Consider the following 19,061-nt stretch of genomic DNA (forward strand, 5'->3'; position numbering starts at 1 on the left):
CAAAACTGGAGGAATCACATTACCTGACTTCAAATTATACTAGAGAACTATAGTAACCAAAACAATGTGGTACTGGTATAAAAACAGACACATAGACCAATGGAGTAGAAGGCAGAACCCAGAAAGAAATCCACTGCCTACAGTTAACTCATTTTTGAGAAATGTGTGAAGAACAAACATTAGGGAAAATACATTAGGGTCTCTTCAATTAATGGTGGTGCTGTGAAAACTGGATATCCATATGTAGAAGAATGATACTAGACCCCTATATTTCACCACATACAAAAGTCGAATCAAGATGTGTTAAAGACTTCACTCTAAAATCTAAAATTATGTGACTACTACAGGAAAACATTGGGGAACATCTCCAGGTTATTGGTCTAGCCAAAAATTTCTTGAGCGATACCCCACAAGCACAGGCAACCAGGGCAAAAATGCACAAATGGAATCACATCAAGTTACAACGTTTTGCGTCAACAAAATGAAGAGACAACCCACAAAATCAGAGAAAATATTTGCCAGCTACCCATCTAACAAGGGATTAATAACCAGAATGCATAAGAAACACAAACAACTCTATAGGAAAAAAAAGTAATATTCTGATCAAAAGATGAGCAACAGATTTGAATGGACATTTCTCAAAAAAAAAAAGACATACAAATGGCAAACAGGCATAGGAAAAGGTGTTCAACGTCACTGATCATTAGAGAAATGCAAATTGAAACCACAATGAGATATCATCTCAGTCAAGTTAAAATGGCTCATATCCAAAAGAAAGTCAATAACAGATGCTAGCAAGAATGTAAAGAAGAGAACCTTTGTACATCGCTGGTGGAAATATAAATTAGTACAACCAATATGGAGAACATTTTGGAGGTTCCTCAAAAAACTAAAAATAGAGATACTATATGAAGCATTCCCATTGCTGGGTATATACTCAATAGAAAGAAGATCAGTATATCAAAGAGGTGTTTGCACTCCCATTATTATTACAGCAGTAATATCCAACATTTGGAAATAACCTAAGTGTCCATTAACATAGAAAATGGGGTACTCCTAAGCTAGCAGAAGACAAAAAATAAAATCAGAGCTGAACTGAAGGAGATAGAGATACAATAAAACATTCAAAAGATCAATTAATCCAAGAGCTGGTTTTTTGAGAAAATTAATAAAATAGACCGCTAGCTAGACGAATAAAGAAAAGAGAGAAGATTCAAATAAACACCATCAGAAATGATAAGGGGGATATTACCACTGAGCCCACAGAAATTCAACCAACCACCAGAGGATATTACAAACCCCTCTATGCACATAAACTGGAAAATCTAGAAGAACTGAATACATACCTGAACACATACACTCTCACAAGACTGAACGAGGAAGAAGTTGAATCCCTGAATATACCAATAATGAGTTCTGAAATTGAGGCAGTAATAAATAGCTTACCACCACCACCAACAGCAAAAGGCCCAGGACCAGATGGATTCACAGCTAAATTCTACCAGATGTATGAAAATGAACTGGTGCCATTCCTACTGAAACGATTCCAAAATATTGAAAAAGAGGGACTCCTCCCTAACTCATTCTATGAGGCCAGAATCATCATGATAGCAAAACCTGGCAGAGATACAACAAAAAAAGAAAACTTCAGGCTAATATCCTTGATGAACATCGGTGCAAAAATCCTCAAGAAAATACTAGTAAAGTGAATCCAGCAGCACATCAGAAAGCTTATCCACCACAAGCAAATAGGGTTCTTCCCTGGGATGCAAGGTTGGTTCAACATACATAAATCAATAAATGTGATTCATCACATAAACAAAACTAAAGACAAAAACCACATGATTATCTCAATAAATGCAGAAAAGGCTTTCTGAAAAATTAATCCATTCGTGTTAAAAACTCTCAATAAACCAGGTACTGAAAGAACATACCTCAGAATAATAAGAGCCATATGTGACAAACCCACAGCCAATATCATACTGAATGGGAAACAGCTGGAAGCATCCACCTTGAAAACTTGCACAAGACAAGGATGCCTTCTCTCACCACTTCTATTCGACATAATATTAGAGGTTCTGCCAGGCACTCCAGCTGATGGGCCTCGCTGAGCTCCCAGCTGACAGCCAGCACCAACCTGCAGCAGTGTAAGTGATCATCTTGTACTTTCCTGCCCATTCAAATTTCAGATGTCTGCAACTCCAAGCACATTGAGCAAAAGGTTCACAGAGATGAGTCCAGTCCTCTGTCAACCCAGATAATCCTGAGACAATAAATAGTTATTGTTTTAACCCACTAAGTTTTGAGATAATTTTTTACACAGGAACAATCAAAATCGTTATTTTCACTTCTCGTGGGTAAGTATTAGGAGTAGAACTGCTGACAGGCCAGGCACAGTGGCTCACGCCTATAATCCCAGCTCTTTGGGAGGCCAAGGTGGGCAGATCACCTGAGGTCAGGAGTTCGAGACCAGCCTGACCAACATGAAGAAACCCATCTCTACTAAAAATACAAAAATTAGCTGGGCTTGGTGGCACATGCCTGTAATCTCAGCTACTCGGGAGGCTGAGGCCTACTTAAACCTGGTAGGCGGAGGTTGTGGTGAGCCGAGATTGAGCCATTGCATTCCAGCCTGGGCAATAAGAGTCAAACTCCCTCTCAAAAAAATAAAAAATAAAAAAATGAGTAGAACTGCTGGATCATATAATATCTGTATATTAATCTTTATAGAAAATTACCAAATTATTGTCAAAAGTAGTTTTACGTCTTCATACTCCCACTAGCAAAGTAAGAGTGCTCTGGTTTCTCCATATCCTCATCATAACTCTTTTTAAAATTTTAGCTACTGGCAATTATTCATGGTATCCCATTGGGTTTTTAATTATTATTTCATGATTACTAATAATGTTGAAAACTTTTCATTGTGTTTAATTATCACTTGTAAATCTTCCTTTGTGGAATCTGTTTACAAATCTTTTGTCTATTTTGTTTTAAATTGAGTTTTTGCCATTTTATATTTATTTGTTGGAGTTCATTGCATATTCTAGATACAAGTCCTTTGATTCACAGATAAATGTATTGTGATTCTTTATATATATATATATATATTTTTTTTTATTATACTTTAAGTTCTAGGGTACATGTGCACAACCTGCAGGTTTGTTACATATGTATACAAGTGCCATGTTGGTGTGCTGCACCCATTAACTTGTCATTTACATTAGGTATATCTCCTAATGCTATCCCTCCCCCCTCCCCCCACCCCACAACAGGCCCTGGTGTGTGATGTCCCCCTTCCTCTGTCCAAGTGTTCTCATTGTTCAGTTCCCACCTATGAGTGAGAACATGTGATACTTGGTTTTTTGAACTTGTGATAGTTTGGTCAGAATGATGGTTTCCAGCTTCATCCATGTCCCTACAAAGGACATGAACTCATCATTTTTTATGGCTGCATAGTATTCCATGGTGTATATGTGCCACATTTTCTTGATCCAGTCTATCATTGTTGGATATTTGGCTTGGTTCCAAGTCTTTGCTATTGTGAATAGTGCCATGTTAAACATACGTGTGCATGTGTATTTATAGCAGCATGATTTATAATCCTCTGGGTACATACCCAGTAATGGGATGGATGGGTCAAATGGCATTTCTAGTTCTAGATCCCTGAAGAATCGCCACACTGACTTCCACAATGGTCGAACCAGTTTACAGTCCCAGCAACAGTGTAAAAGTGTTCCTATTTCTCCACATCCTCTCCAGCACCTGTTATTTCCTGACTTTTCAATGATCACCACTCTAACTGGTGTGAGATGGTATCTCATTGTGGTTTTGATTTGCATTTCTCTGATGGCCAGTGATGGCGAGCATTTTTTCATTTGTCTGTTGGCTACCTAAATGTCTTCTTTTGAGAAGTGTCTGTTCATATCCTTCACCCACTTGTTGACGGGTTTGTTTTTTTTTTCTTGTAAATTTGTTTGAGTTCATTGTAGATTCTGGATATTCGCCCTTTGTCAGATGAGTAGATTGCAAAAATTTTCTCCCATTTTGTAGGTTGCCTGTTCACTCTGATGGTAGTTTCTTTTGCTGTGCAGAAGCTCTTTAGTTAGATCCCATTTGTCAATTTTGGCTTTTGTTGCCATTGCTTTTGGTGTTGTAGACATGAAGTCCTTGCCCATGCCTATGTCCTGAATGGTATTGCCTAGGTTTTCTTCTAGGGTTTTTATGGTTTTAGATCTAACATTTAAGACTTTAATCCATCTTGAATGAATTTTTGTATAAGGTGTAAGGAAGGGATCCAGTTTCAGCTTTCTAAATATGGCTAGCCAGTTTTCCCAGCACCATTTATTAAATAGGGAATCCTTTCCACATTTCTTGTTTTTGTCAGGTTTGTCAAAGATCAGATAGTTGTAGATATGTGGCATTGTTTCTGAGGGCTCTGTTCTGTTCCAGTGGTCTATATCTCTGTTTTGGTACCAGTACCATGCTGTTTTGGTTACTGTAGTCTTGTAGTATAGTTTGAAGTCAGGTAGCATGATACCTCCAGCTTTGTTCTTTTGGCTTAGGATTGACTTGGCAATGCGAGCTCTTTTTTGGTTCCATATGAACTTTAAAGTAGTTTTTTCCTATTCTGTGAGGAAAGTCATTGGTAGCTTGATGGGAATGGCATTGAATGTATAAATTACCTTGGGCAGTATGGCCATTTTCATGGTATTGATTCTTCCTACCCATGACCATGGAGTGTTCTTCCATTTGTTTGTATCCTCTTTTATTTCATTGAGCAGTGGTTTGTGGTTCTCCTTGAAGAGGTCCTTCACATCCCTTGTAAGTTGGATTACTAGGTATTTTATTCTCTTTGAAGCAATTGTGAATGGGAGTTCACTCATGATTTGGCTCTCTGTTTGTCTGTTATTGATGTATAAGAATGCTTGTGATTTTTGCACATTGATTTTGTATCCTGAGACTTTGCTGATGTTGCTTATCAGCTTAAGGAGATTTTGGGCTGAGACGATGGGGTTTTCTAGATATACAATCATGTCTTCTGCAAACAGGGACAGTTTGACTTCCTCTTTTCCTAATTGAATACCCTTTATTTCTTTCTCCTGCCTAATTGCCCTGGCCAGAACTTCCAACACCATGTTGAATAAGAGTGGTGAGACAGGGCATCCCTGTCTTGTGCCAGTTTTCAAAGGGAATGCTTCCAGTTTTTGCCCATTCAGTATGATACTGGCTGTGGGTTTGTCATAAATAGCTCTTATTATTTTGAGATACATCCCATCAATATCTAATTTGTTGAGTGTTTTTAGCATGAAGGGTTGTTGAATTTCGTCAAAGGACTTTTCTGCATCTATTGAGATAATCATGTGGTTTTGGCGTTGGTTCTGTTTATATGCTGGATTATGTTTATTGATTTGCATATGTTGAACCAGCCTTGCATCCCAGGGATGAAGCCCACTTGATCATGCTGGATAAGCTTTTTGATGTGCTGCTGGGTACAGTTTGCCAGTATTTTATTGAAGATTTTTGCATTGATATTCATCAGGGATATTGGTCTAAAATTCTCTTTTAGTTGTGTCTCTGCCAGGCTTTGGTATCAGGATGATGCTGGCCTCATAAAATGAGTTAGGGAGGATTCCCTCTTTTTCTATTGATTGGAATAGTTTCAGAAGGAATGGTACCAACTCCTCCTTGTACCTCTGGGAAGATTCGTCTGTGAATCCGTCTGGTCCTGGACTTTTTTTCATTGGTAAGCTATTAATTATTGCCTCAGTTTCAGAGCCTGTTATTGGTCTATTCAGAGATTCAACTTCCTCCTGGTTTAGTCTTGGGAGGGTGTATGTGTCCAGGAATTTATCCATTTCTTCTAGATTTTCTAGTTTATTTGTGAAGAGGTGTTTATAGTATTCTCTGATGGTAGTTTGTATTTCTGTGGGATCGGTGGTGATATCCCCTTTATCATTTTTTATTGCATCTATTTGATTCTTCTCTCTTTTTTTCTTTGTTAGTCTTGCTAGCAGTCTATCAATTTTGTTGATCTTTTAAAAAAACAAGCTCCTGGATTCATTGATTTTTTGAAGGGTTCTTTGTGTCTCTATCTCCTTCAGTTCTGCTCTGATCTTAGTTATTTCTTGCCTTCTGCTAGCTTTTCAATGTGTTTGCTCTTGCTTCTCTAGTTGTTTTAATTGTGATGTTAGGGTTTCAATTTTAGATCTTTCCTGCTTTCTCTTGTGGACATTTAGTGCTATAAATTTCCCTCTACACACTGCTTTAAATGTGTCCCAGGATTCTGGTATGTTGTGTCTTTGTTCTCGTTGGTTTCAAAGAACATCTTCATTTCTGCCTTCATTTTGTTATGTGCCCAGTAGTCATTCAGGAGCAGGTTGTTCAGTTTCCATGTAGTTGAGCGGTTTTGAGTGAGTTTCTTAATCCTGAGTTCTAGTTTGATTGCACTGTGGTCTGAGAGACAGTTTGTTATATTTCCTGTTCTTTTATATTTGCTGAGGAGTGCTTTACTTCCAACTATGTGGTCAATTTTAGAGTAGGTGTGGTGTGGTGCTGAGAAGAACGTATATTCTGTTCATTTGGGGTGGAGAGTTCTGTAGATGTCTATTAGGTCCGCTTGGTGCAGAGCTGAGTTCAATTCCTGGATATCCTTGTTAACTTTCTGTCTCCTTGATCTGTCTAATGTTGACAGTGGGGTGGTAAAGTCTCCCATTATTATTGTGTGGGAGTCTAAGTCTCTTTGTAGGTCTCTAAGGACTTGCTTTATGAATCTGGGTGTTCCTGTATTGGTTGCATATATATTTAGGATAGTTAGCTCTTCTTGTTGAATTGATCTCTTTACCGTTATGTAATGGCCTTCTTTGTCTCTTTTGATCTTTGTTGGTTTAAAGTCTGTTTTATCAGAGACTAGGATTGCAATCCCTGCCTTTTTCGTTTTCCATTTCTTTGGTACATCTTCCTCCATCCCTTTATTTTGAGCCTATGTGTGTCTCTGCACGTGAGATGGATTTCCTGAATACAGCACACTGATGGTTCTTGACTCTTTATCCAATTTGCCAGTCTGTGTCTTTTAATTGGAGCATTTAGCCCATTTACATTTAAGGTTAGTATTGTTATGTGTGAATTTGATCCTGTCATTATGATGTCAGCTGGTTATTTTGCTCGTTAGTTGATGCAGTTTCTTCCTAGCCTCAATGGTCTTTACAATTTGACATGTTTTTGCAGTGGCTAGTACTGGTTGTTCCTTTCCATGTTTAGCGCTTCCTTCAGGAGCTCTTGTAGGGCAGGCCTGGTGGTGACAAAATCTCTCAGCCTTTGCTTGTCTGTAAAGGATTTTATTTCTCCTTCACTTATGAAGCTTAGTTTGGTTGGATATGAAATTCTGGGTTGAAAATTCTTTTCTTTAAGAATGTTGAATATTGGCCCCCACTCTCTTCTGGCTTGTAGAGTTTGTGCTGAGAGATCTGCTGTTAGTCTGATGGGCTTGCCTTTGTGGGTAACCCGACCTTTCTCTCTGGCTGCCCTTAACATTTTTTCCTTCATTTCAACTTCCATGAATCTGACAATTATGTGTCTTGGAGTTGCTCTTCTCGAGGAGTATCTTTGTGGCATTCTCTGTATTTCCTGAATTTGAATGTTGGCCTGCCTTGCTACATTGGGGAAGTTCTCCTGGATAATATCCTGCAGAGTGTTTTCCAACTTGGTTCCATTCTCCCCGTCACTTTCAGGTAGACCAATCAGACATAGATTTGGTCTTTTCACATAGTCCCATATTTCTTGGAGGCTTTGTTCGTTTCTTTTTATTCTTTTTTCTGTTAACTTCTCTTCTCGCTTCATTTCATTCATTTGATCTTCCATTACTGATACCCTTTCTTCCAGTTGATTGAATCTGCTACTGAGGCCCGTGCATTCATCACGTAGTTCTCGTGCCATCGTTTTCTGCTCCATGAGGTCCTTTAAGGACTTCTCTGCATTGGTTATTCTAGTTAGCCATTCGTCTAATCTTTTTTCTAGGTTTTTAACCTCTTTGCAATGGGTTCGAATTTCCTCCTTTAGCTCAGAGAAGTTTGATCATCTGAAGCCTTCTTCTCATCAAAGTCATTCTCCGTCCAGCTTTGTTCCATTGCTGGTGAAGAGCTGCATTCCTTTGGAGGAGGAGAGGTGCTCTGATTTTTAGAATTTTCAGTTTTTCTGCTCTGTTTTTTCCCCATCTTTGTGGTTTTATCTACCTTTGGTCTTTGATGGTGGTGACGTACAGATGGGGTTTTGGTGTGGATGTCCTTTCTGTTTGTTAGTTTTCCTTCTAACAGTCAGGGCCCTCAGCTGCAGGTCTGTTGGAGTTTGCTGGAGGTCCACTCCAGACCCTCTTTGCCTGGGTATCAGCAGTGGAGGCTGCAGAACAGCGAATATTGGTGAACAGCAAATGTTGCTGCCTGATCGTTCCTCTGGAAGTTTCATCTCAGAGGGGTACCCAGCCATGTGAGGTATCAGCCTGTCCCTACTGTCGGGTGCCTCCCAGTTAGGCTACTCGGGGGTCAGGGACCCACTTGAGGAGGCAGTCTGTCTGTTCTCAGTTCTCAAGCTGCGTGCTGGGAGAACCGCTACTCTCTTCCTTGCTGTCAGATGGGGACATTTAAGTCTGCAGAGGTTTCTGCTGCCTTTTTTTCGGCTATGCCCTGCCCCCAGAGGTGGAGTCTACAGAGGCAGGCAGGCCTCCTTGAGCTGTGGTGGGCTCCACCCAGTTCGAGCTTCCCGGCCTGCTTTGTTTACCTACTCAAGCCTCAGCAATGGCAGGCGCCCCTCTCCCTGCCTCACTGCCACACTGCAGTTCAATTTCAGACTGCTGTGCTAGCAATAAGCGAGGTTCCGTGGGCGTAGGACCCTCCGAGCCAGACACGGGATCTAAGCTCTTGGTTTGCCGTTTGCTAAGACTGTCAGAAAAGCACAGTATTAGGGTGGGAGTGAGCCGATTTTCCAGGTGCCGTTTGTCGCCCCTTCCTTTGGCTAGGAAAGGGAATTCCCTGACCCCTTGCACTTCCCGGGTTAGACGATGCCTCGCCCTGCTTTGGCTCACGCTCGGTGCCCTGCACCCACTGTCCTGTACCCACTGTCCAACAATCACCAGTGAGATGAACCTGGTGTCTCAGTTGGAAATGCAGAAATCACCCATCTTCTGAGTCACTCATGCTAGGAGCTGTAGACTGGAACTGTTCCTATTTGGCAATCTTTGAACTGCCATATTGTGATTCTTTACTCCAGTCTATAGCTTGACTTTTTACTTTCTTAAGAATGTCTTTGAGGAAGAGAAAGTTTGAATTCTGATTAAGTCAAATTTACCAATTTTTAAAATGATTAATAATATTTTATGTGTGTTCTCTCTAAGAAATCATTGTCTACCTCCAAGGTTGAAAGATATTCTCTTACAACTTTTCTTAAAGTTTTCCTTTACCTTTTATATTCATGTATATAGACCATATTGAGTTAATTTTTTGTGAATGGACCAAAATAGTAATTGAGATACATTGTTTCATTTTTAATATAACTATCCAATTATTATAACAAGATTTTTGAAAACTTTATTCATTAAATTTACTCAGAACCAATACATATATATGTGTATATATACCTGTATGTGTATATATATATATATTTATGTGTGTATATATATGTGTGTGTGTGTGTATATATATATATATATGGTTCTGGCTAGAGAAATCAGGCAAGAGGAAGAAATATATAAATAGGAGGACAGGAGGTCAAAGTATGCCTGTTTGCAGATGACCTAGTCCTATATCTAGAGAACTCCATCTTCTCAGCCCAAAAGCTTCTCAAGCTGATAAGCAACTTCAGCAAAGTTTCAGGATACGAAATCTATGTGTAGAAGTCACTAGTATTCCTACACACCAAAAACAGTCAAGCCAATAGCCAAATTGTGAATGAACTACCACTCACAATTGCTGCAAAAAGAATAAAATACGTAGGAATAGAGCTAAAAAGGGAAGTAAAGGACAAGTGAAAATGTGGTACAGATACAGCATAGATTACTATGCAGCTATATAAAAGAATGAGATCATGTCCTTTGCAGGGACATGGATGAAGCTGGAGTCCATTAATAGCAAATAATGCAGGAACAGAAAAACAAATACTGCATGTTCTCACTTATAAGAGGGAGGTAAATGATGAGAACAGATGGACACATAGAAGGAAACAATGGATACTGGGGCCTACTGAAGTACGGAGGGTGAGAGGAAGGAGAGGATCAGAAACAATAATGAATAATAGGCTTAATACCTGGGTGATGAAATAATCTGTATGATATACCCCCATGAAACAAATTTAACTATGTAACAAACCTGTACCTGCTCCACATGTACCCCTGAACTTAACAGTTATAAAAAAAAGAAAATGAGGTGCTTATACACAATGGAGTACTATTCAGTCATAAAAATGGATGAGATTCTATCATTTTCAACAACATGGAAGGAACTGGAGATCATTACGTTAAGTGAAATAAGCCAGGCACAGAAAGACAAACTGGATATTCTGACTTATTTGTCAGATCTAAAAATCAAAACAATTGAATTCATGAACAGAGAGTGTAGATGGATGGTTACCAGAGGCCGGGAATGGTAGTGGGGATCAGGGAGTAATGGTTATTGGGTACAAAAAATAGTTAACAAGAATGTATAAATCTAGTATTTGATAGCACAAATACTAGAGGGATAGCACAAATACAGGGAGACTACAGTCAATAATAATTTCCTTGTACATTTAAAAATAACTAAGAGTATAATTGGATTATTTGTAATACAAAGGATGCATGCTTGAGGGATGGATACCCAATTTTTTATAATATGATTGTTACACATTGTGTTCATGTACCAAGATATCTCATGTACCCCATAAATATATACATCTATGTCCTCACAAATATTGCAAGTAAAATAATTTTTTTAAAAGAATCACTACAGTGGAAGAAACATTTGTGAAGCTTTGAACTCTGACAATAACAGTGATTCAGCCTCCTTCCTATGTCAGACTCTCAGATTTACATTCCTTTCCATCTCTCTCTTTTTTGTTTATTTGACAGAGTAGTGCATTAAGTTCAGAATAATGCAGTCCAATCTGAATACATAAGAGCTGAAAGGGGAGAGCTGAAAGGAGTGTATCTGAAGGGATTACTCCAAGAAGACTCCCCCAGAAGAGGTCTCTCTTAAAGTGAGATCTAGCAGGTCTGTTTAGCACTTGATTCTTGAGCTGGCATGCAGGAACAAGGCTGCTTGGGCAGAAAGGCATGGACAAGAGGGCTTTGGATGACCACACAATTGAGTATTGCGTTCACATGCAAGACAAGGTATTTCCTTTTTGATTGTGTAAGACTATAAATGAGGAAGGTCATTGCCAGACAGAAAACTTCATGGACTATTTATCATTATAAAGTGGGCAGAAGATATTGGCTGACCTGGTGGCTTAATCAGAATTCTGAGCAAAAGCTTCATTAAATGATAATTCAGTGCATCAGATTTATATAGTCCCTGTCCTCATTAACAATATAAATATTTATTTAACATAACATTTTGGAATTGAACACAGTATGGTAATAAGTTTCTTCCCTCCCTAAGCTGCTAGCAATTGATTCTCACCTAGTTGTGTGGGTGACACTTAGGCTTTAGCCTTCTCAAGAATAATCCATGAGGCATGAGTTACTGTGCTATAATTCATATTTTGCCAGGGTTTTTAGATTTTATAAAGGAAGCTGTCCTTGGCATCAGTGGGAATTCTCCAGGAACAGACTGGATCTGTGATAGGACAGCCTCAGAATATTCTAGAATACAAATGGTGCTCTTGAGCTCCCCACTTTATTCCCAGCAAGAGGCTGAGGTTTTTGCAGGTATGCCCCCATTTATGTAATAGGTGTGCTTCTGAAAATCACTGTGTAAACACATCCACATACATAAATAATGAAGCTTTAAATTAACAGTATATGGTCACTATTGAAGAAGAAGTTTTTGCAAAGTGAAATATCTTTTTGTAATGTGAATATCATCACTGGTTTTATAAGCATGGTTTCTGGTATATTGAGCTTCTTTAGAAGTGAAACCTATTCATATGTAAGCCCAGGGAACTAGTAATTGCAGTCTTCATGTGTTCAGGCTGACTGGGTCAATATTTTTACAGGGTCTCCCTAATTCTTTTAAGTTGGGAGCAGATGGCCCTATTACATGAATGATAAATTGTGAAAATTGAGCATAGAAGAAAAAATAGTGTTAGAATCAAATAAAACTTGTTACAAAGTTAAAATGAGACATGTCTAATGATTTGTGTGGTAATTGGGCCAAAATATTAAGTGGTTTCTATAAATGGTTATAATTAGTGTGACTCTAGAAGGCCAGTCGAACATTTCTAGGGACAGAGGATGTTGAAGAGAGTGTTAAAGAAAAGTGACCAGACCTTTTTGAGAGCCCCTACAGCCGTAACTCAGAAGGACTCAGGGCTTTCCCCACTTCAGCTAGGCATGCCAATAGCTCAGCTTTCAAGGAATTCCTGACTGATAGAGATTTATTATGTCAGACCCAAACCTGTAAGACCAAACCAGGCAGGTCATACTTATCGTGGACCACTTGTTTCTCAAGTTGAGCATGACTCAGAATCCCCTGGAAAGCTTGTAAAAGCACAGAGGACTGAGACCCATTCCCAGTGCTTCTCGTTCAGTAGGCCTAGGATTGGGCTCAATAATTTGTATTTCTAACAAGTTCTGATGTGATGCTATTCCTTTGGGGGGACACTCTTTGAGAATTACTGGCTTAGAGAAAGGGTGCACATCTTAGTCTGTTTTCTGCTACTATAGCAGAATACCTGAGACTGGATAATTGATAAACAGTAGACATTTATTTGGCTCATGGTTCTGGAGGCTGAGTCAGCATCCAGTGAGGGCCTTTATGCTGCACCATTCCATGGTGGTGGGAGGAGGGGCAAGAGAAGGCAAGAGTAAAAAAGCAAGAGAAGGCTGAACTTGCTTTTGTAACAACCAGTTCTCACAATAACGAACCCACTTCTGAGATAAGGACATTAACCCATTCATGAGAGTGGAGCCCACATGGCCTAATCACATCTTAACTGTCCTACCTCTTATCAAAATGGCTATTAATGTTCAACATGAATTTTGGAGGGGACCTTCAAGCCATAGAAGTGCCACTGCAGGAACCTCAGGAACAAATGGCTAATCAAGAGAAGAAGCCCAATAAGTTGCATTTTTACCTCATGACATGGAGAGAGAACTGGGTCCAGGGGTGGGTAGGCTTCAAGAGCTATCAGCTCTCCTCAGTATCCCTCTCCCCAGGGTCTCACTTGCATTCATGGATTCATTGGAGACATATCAGTCATGGGAACTGCAGCAGAGAAGATTACAGTCCAGAAGGTATGATGAAATGTGCACACTGGATGAGAATCTAAGTTGACAATGCTATGTGCATACAAGAGGTACAACTCCTAATACAACTACACTTTTCGGTTTCATTCACCTCCTATTCTTCAATATGACAATTTCCCACACTCCCTCTCCACAATCACCCAACACATCTTGCTCCATTCTCACTTAGGGGATGACCTTACATTTTACTTCATGAAAAACACCAAAACAATACAAAGGGAATTTTCACAAGCTTCCACATCTCTCCAACCACCTTCACCTGAGCCATGTATTTGGTCTTCTGTTCCATTACACTGGGTTAATTTGAGTTCTCCAGAGAAACAGAACCAACAGGATGTGTGTGTATGTATATGCATAGATAGATAGATAGATAGATAGATAGATAGATAGATAGATAGATAGATAGAACCAACAGGATGTGTGTGTATGTATATGCATAGATAGATAGATAGATAGATAGATAGATAGATAGATAGATAGATAGATAGACAGACAGACAGACAGACAGACAGATAGACTTTAAGGAATTGGCTCACACAATTGTTAGGGCTGGCAGGTCTAAAATCTGCAGGGTAGGTTGGCAGGCTGGAGACCCAGGAAAGAGTTGATGTTGCAGTTCAACTCCAAAGGCACTCTGGAAGCAGAATTCCCTCTTCTTTGGGGTACTTCAGTTTTCCTTAAGGCCTTCAACTGATTGCCTGAGGCCCACTCATATTATAGAAGGGAATCTGCTTTACTCAAACTCTACTGATTTAAATGTTAATCACATCCAAAACACCCTCACAGAAATATTCAGGATAATGTTTAACCAAATATCTGGGTAATGCAGCCCAGCCAATTTGACACATAAAATTAACCATCACACTGGGTTAATTGGTCATGTTCTTTCCTTGGCCAGTCCTTGCAGTGGTGCCCTACCTAGATCCCATGCCCCTCACACATTCATGAGCTTTCCTGCCATCTGTCCTTGTTTTCCTTCCTGATCATTTTTTTCTACTTGATCTTTCTCATCAGCTATAATATCTCTCAATGTTATAAATTTTCCCTTGACCCCCATATCCTCCTCTAGCTACTTCCCAGTGGCTCTGCTCCCCTTTACAGCAAATCTTCTCCAGAGAGTTGCCTATAACTGCTCTCTCAATTCTTACTCCTCCAATTCTCCATTGAACTCACTACAGTGAGTTCAGTTGAATGCCTTAGGTGAAGGCTTAAGTGAAAGCAGTCAGGCTTTCATCCCCAAAACTACACTTGTCAAGGCTACCAGTCACTCCATTGGTGTCAAATCCAATGGATGTTGCTCAGTCCTCATCAAGCAGCAGCATTTGGCACACTTAGTTTCTTCATTTTTCTTCAAATATGTTCTTCAGTTGTCTCTCAGTACACCACACTCTGGGTTTTGCTTTACCTCATTGGCCACTAATGTATCAGTCTTCTTTTCTGGTTTCTCCTCATTCTCCTGATTTCTAAATATCAGAGTACTCTTGGGCTAAGTCCTTGGCTTTCTCATCTTTTCTATTTATGTTCACCTGCTAGGTGATCTAATGTGGCCCCATGGCTTTAAATACTTTGGATATTGTAGCCTTGTAGTATAGTTTGAAGTCAGGTAGCGTGATGCCTCCAGCTTTGTTCTTTTGGCTTAGGATTGACTTGGCGATGCGGGCTCTTTTTTGGTTCCATATGAACTTTAAAGTAGTTTTTTCCAATTCTGTGAAGAAAGTCATTGGTAGCTTGATGGGGATGGCATTGAATCTATAAATTACCTTGGGCAGTATGGCCATTTTCACGATATTGATTCTTCCTACCCATGAGCATGGAATGTTCTTCCATTTGTATCCTCTTTTATTTCATTGAGCAGTGGCTTGTAGTTCTCCTTGAAGAGGTCCTTCACGTCCCTTGTAAGTTGGATTCCTAGGTATTTTATTCTCTTTGAAGCAATTGTGAATGGGAGTTCACTCATAATTTGGCTCTCTGTCTGTTATTGATGTATAAGAATGCTTGTGATTTTTGCACATTGATTTTGTATCCTGAGACTTTGCTGAAGTCGCTTATCAGCTTAAGGAGATTTTGGGCTGAGACGATGGGGTTTTCTAGATATACAATCATGTCATCTGCAAACAGGGACAATTTGACTTCTTCTTTTCCCAATTGAATACCCTTTATTTCCTTCTCCTGCCTAATTGCCCTGGCCAGAACTTTCAACACTATGTTGAATAGGAGTGGTGAGAGAGGCCATCCCTGTCTTGTGCCGGTTTTCAAAGGGAATGCTTCCAGTTTTTGCCCATTCAGTATGATATTGGCTGTGGGTTTGTCATAGATAGCTCTTATTATTTTGAGATACGTCCCATCAATACCTAATTTATTGAGAGTGTTTAGCATGAAGCGTTGTTGAATTTTGTCAAAGGCCTTTTCTGCAGCTATTGAGATAATCATGTGGTTTTTGTCTTTGGTTCTGTTTATATGCTGGATTACACTTATTGATTTGCGTATATTGAACCAGCCTTGCATCCCAGGGATGAAGCCCACTTGATCATGGTGGATAAGCTTTTTGATGTGCTGCTGGATTCGGTTTGCCAGTATTTTATTGAGGATTTTTGCATCAATGTTCATCAAGGATATTGGTCTAAAATTCTCTTTTTTGGTTCTGTCTCTGCCCAGCTTTGGTATCAGGATGATGCTGGCCTCATAAAATGAGTTAGGGAGGATTCCCTCTTTTTCTATTGATTGGAATAGTTTCAGAAGGAATGGTACCAGCTCCTCCTTGTACCTCTGCTAGAATTCGGCTGTGAATCCACCTGGTCCTGAACTCTTTTTGGTTGGTAAGCTATTGATTATTGCCTCAATTTTAGAGCCTGTTATTGGTCTATTCAGAGATTCAACTTCTTCCTGGTTTAGTCTTGGGAGGGTGTATGTGTTGAGGAATTTATCCATTTCTTCTAGATTTTCTATTTCTTTTGCGTAGGGGTGTTTGTAGTATTCTCTGATGGTAGTTTGTATTTCTGTGGGATTGGTGGTGATATCCCCTTTATCATTTTTTATTGCATCTATTTGATTCTTCTCTCTTTTCTTCTGTATTAGTCTTACTAGCAGTCTATCAATTTTGTTGATCCTTTCAAAAAACCAGCTCCTGGAACAGCATGGTACTGGTACCAAAACAGAGATATAGATCAATGGAACAGAAAGAGCCCTCAGAATTAACGCCACATATCTACAACTATCTGATCTTTGACAAACCTGACAAAAACAAGCAATGGGGAAAGGATTCCCTATTTAATAAATGGTGCTGGGAAAACTGGTTAGCCATATGTAGAAAGCTGAAACTGGATCCCTTCCTTACACCTTATACAAAAATTAATTCAAGATGGATTAAAGACTTAAACGTTAGACCTAAAACCATAAAAACCCTGGAAGAAAACCTAGGCATTACCATTCAGGACATAGGCATGGGCAAGGACTTCATGTCTACAACACCAAAAGCAATGGCAACAAAAGCCAAAATTGACAAATGGGATCTAATTCAACTAAAGAACTTCTGCCCAGCAAAAGAAACTACCATCAGAGTGAACAGGCAACCTACAAAATGGGAGAAAATTTTCGCAACCTACTCGTCTGACAAAGGGCTGATATCCAGAATCTACAATGAACTCAAACAAATTTACAAGAAAAAAACAAACAACCCCGTCAAAAAGTGGGCAAAGGACATGAACAGACACTTCTGAAAAGAAGACATTTATGCAGCCAAAAAACACATGAAAAAATGCTCACCATCACTGGCCATCAGAGAAATGCAAATCAAAACCACAATGAGATAGCATCTGACACCGGTTAGAATGGCAATCATTAAAAAGTCAGGAAACAACAGGTGCTGGAGAGGATGTGGAGAAATAGGAACACTTTTACACTGTTGGTGGGACTGTAAACTAGTTCAACCATTGTGGAAGTCAGTGTGGCGATTCCTCAGGGATCTAGAACTAGAAATACCATTTGACCCAGTCATCCCATTACTGGGTATACACCGAAAGGACTATAAATCATGCTGCTATAAATACACATGCACACGTATGTTTAATGTGGCACTATTCATAATAGCAAAGACTTGGAACCAAGCCAAATGTCCAACAATGATAGGCTGGGTTAAGAAAATGTGGCAGATATACACCATGGAATATTATGCAGCCATAAAAAAGGATGAGTTCATGTCCTTTGTAGGGACATGGATGAAATTGGAAATCATCATTCTCAGTAAACTATCGCAAGGACAAAAAACCGAACACCGCATGTTCTCACTCATAGGTGGGAATTGAACAATGAGAACACATGGACACAGGAAAGGGAACATCACACACCGGGGCCTGTTGTGGGGTGGGGGGAGTGGGGAGGGATAGCATTAGGAGATACACCTAATGTAAATGACGAGTTAATGGGTGCAGCACACCAACATGGCACATGTATACATATGTAACAAACCTGCAGGTTGTGCACATGTACCCTAGAACTTAAAGTATAACAATAATTAAAAAAAATACTTTGGATATACTAATGACCCGAAAGTTACTCCAATAAATGTGTAACTGCATGCTGGAATCAATCCAATGAAAGAAAGATGCACTGTGGTATGAGATCATATGCCAGGGGTTCTCGTCCCAATCTAAAACAGGTGTTTGCAAACTTTGGCCTGTAGGCCAATATTCAGCTTGCAATCTGTTTTTGACAATAAAGTCTTATTGGAACAGAGCTACACCCATTTGTATACTATAAAGCTGCTTTTTATACTACAATGGCAGAGTTTAATCTTTGTGACAGAGATTATACTGCCAGCAAACCTGAAAATATTTACTGTTTGGCCCAGAAGTTTGTTGACCCCTGGCTGGGAGATCAAGGAACACATGATATTTGAATTGAGGTCAGAAATATGAATAGGAGTCATCCAGGCAAAGGAGAGACAAGAGCATTTCAAGGCACTAGAACAGCACTGTACAAGCCTTGAGAGGGAAGGGAGCATGGGGAATCAGAGGACCTAATGGAAAGCTAGTATGCCTGGAGAACGGGTTCAACATACCAAACAAGGCTGATTAATGGTGGAGGCAGTTGTGTACCTCACAAATATTGCATAAACCAGTGCTTCCAAAACTTTATTATGTGTTAAAATAAAAACACCTGTTAAAATGCAGACTCTGATTCAGTAGGTCTGGGATGGGTCCTGTGATGCTGCATTTTAAGCAAGGATCAGGGGACACCTAAGTGGTATGTCTTCAGATCACATTTTGAATAGGAAGCCATGCTGAGTGGTTGGATAAGAGGCATGGGCGGGGGAAGAAGGAATAAAGGATGATTCCAAATTTCTAACTTGAGCAACCAGGTAATGCCACTCACTGGGATGAGAATACTGGGGACCAAGAACGTTTGAAGATGGAGACACTGAGTTTAGTCTTGGATGAGCTAAATTTGTGGTGCTGATGGGGACATTTAGGTGTAGACCAGCAGGTAGTTGAATATTGAAGGTTGAATTTAAAGGGGGAAGTTGGTACTAAGGGAGGGTTTTTCAAAATTAGATGAATGAGACTTATGCATTTTGATAGGCTGGGGAAAGGAAGGTTTAATGGGGATGTATCCAGAGGAATTGCTCCCCTTGGAC

Source organism: Gorilla gorilla, chromosome X, assembly GCF_029281585.2.
Source record: "Gorilla gorilla gorilla isolate KB3781 chromosome X, NHGRI_mGorGor1-v2.1_pri, whole genome shotgun sequence".
Classification (NCBI taxonomy): domain Eukaryota; kingdom Metazoa; phylum Chordata; class Mammalia; order Primates; family Hominidae; genus Gorilla; species Gorilla gorilla.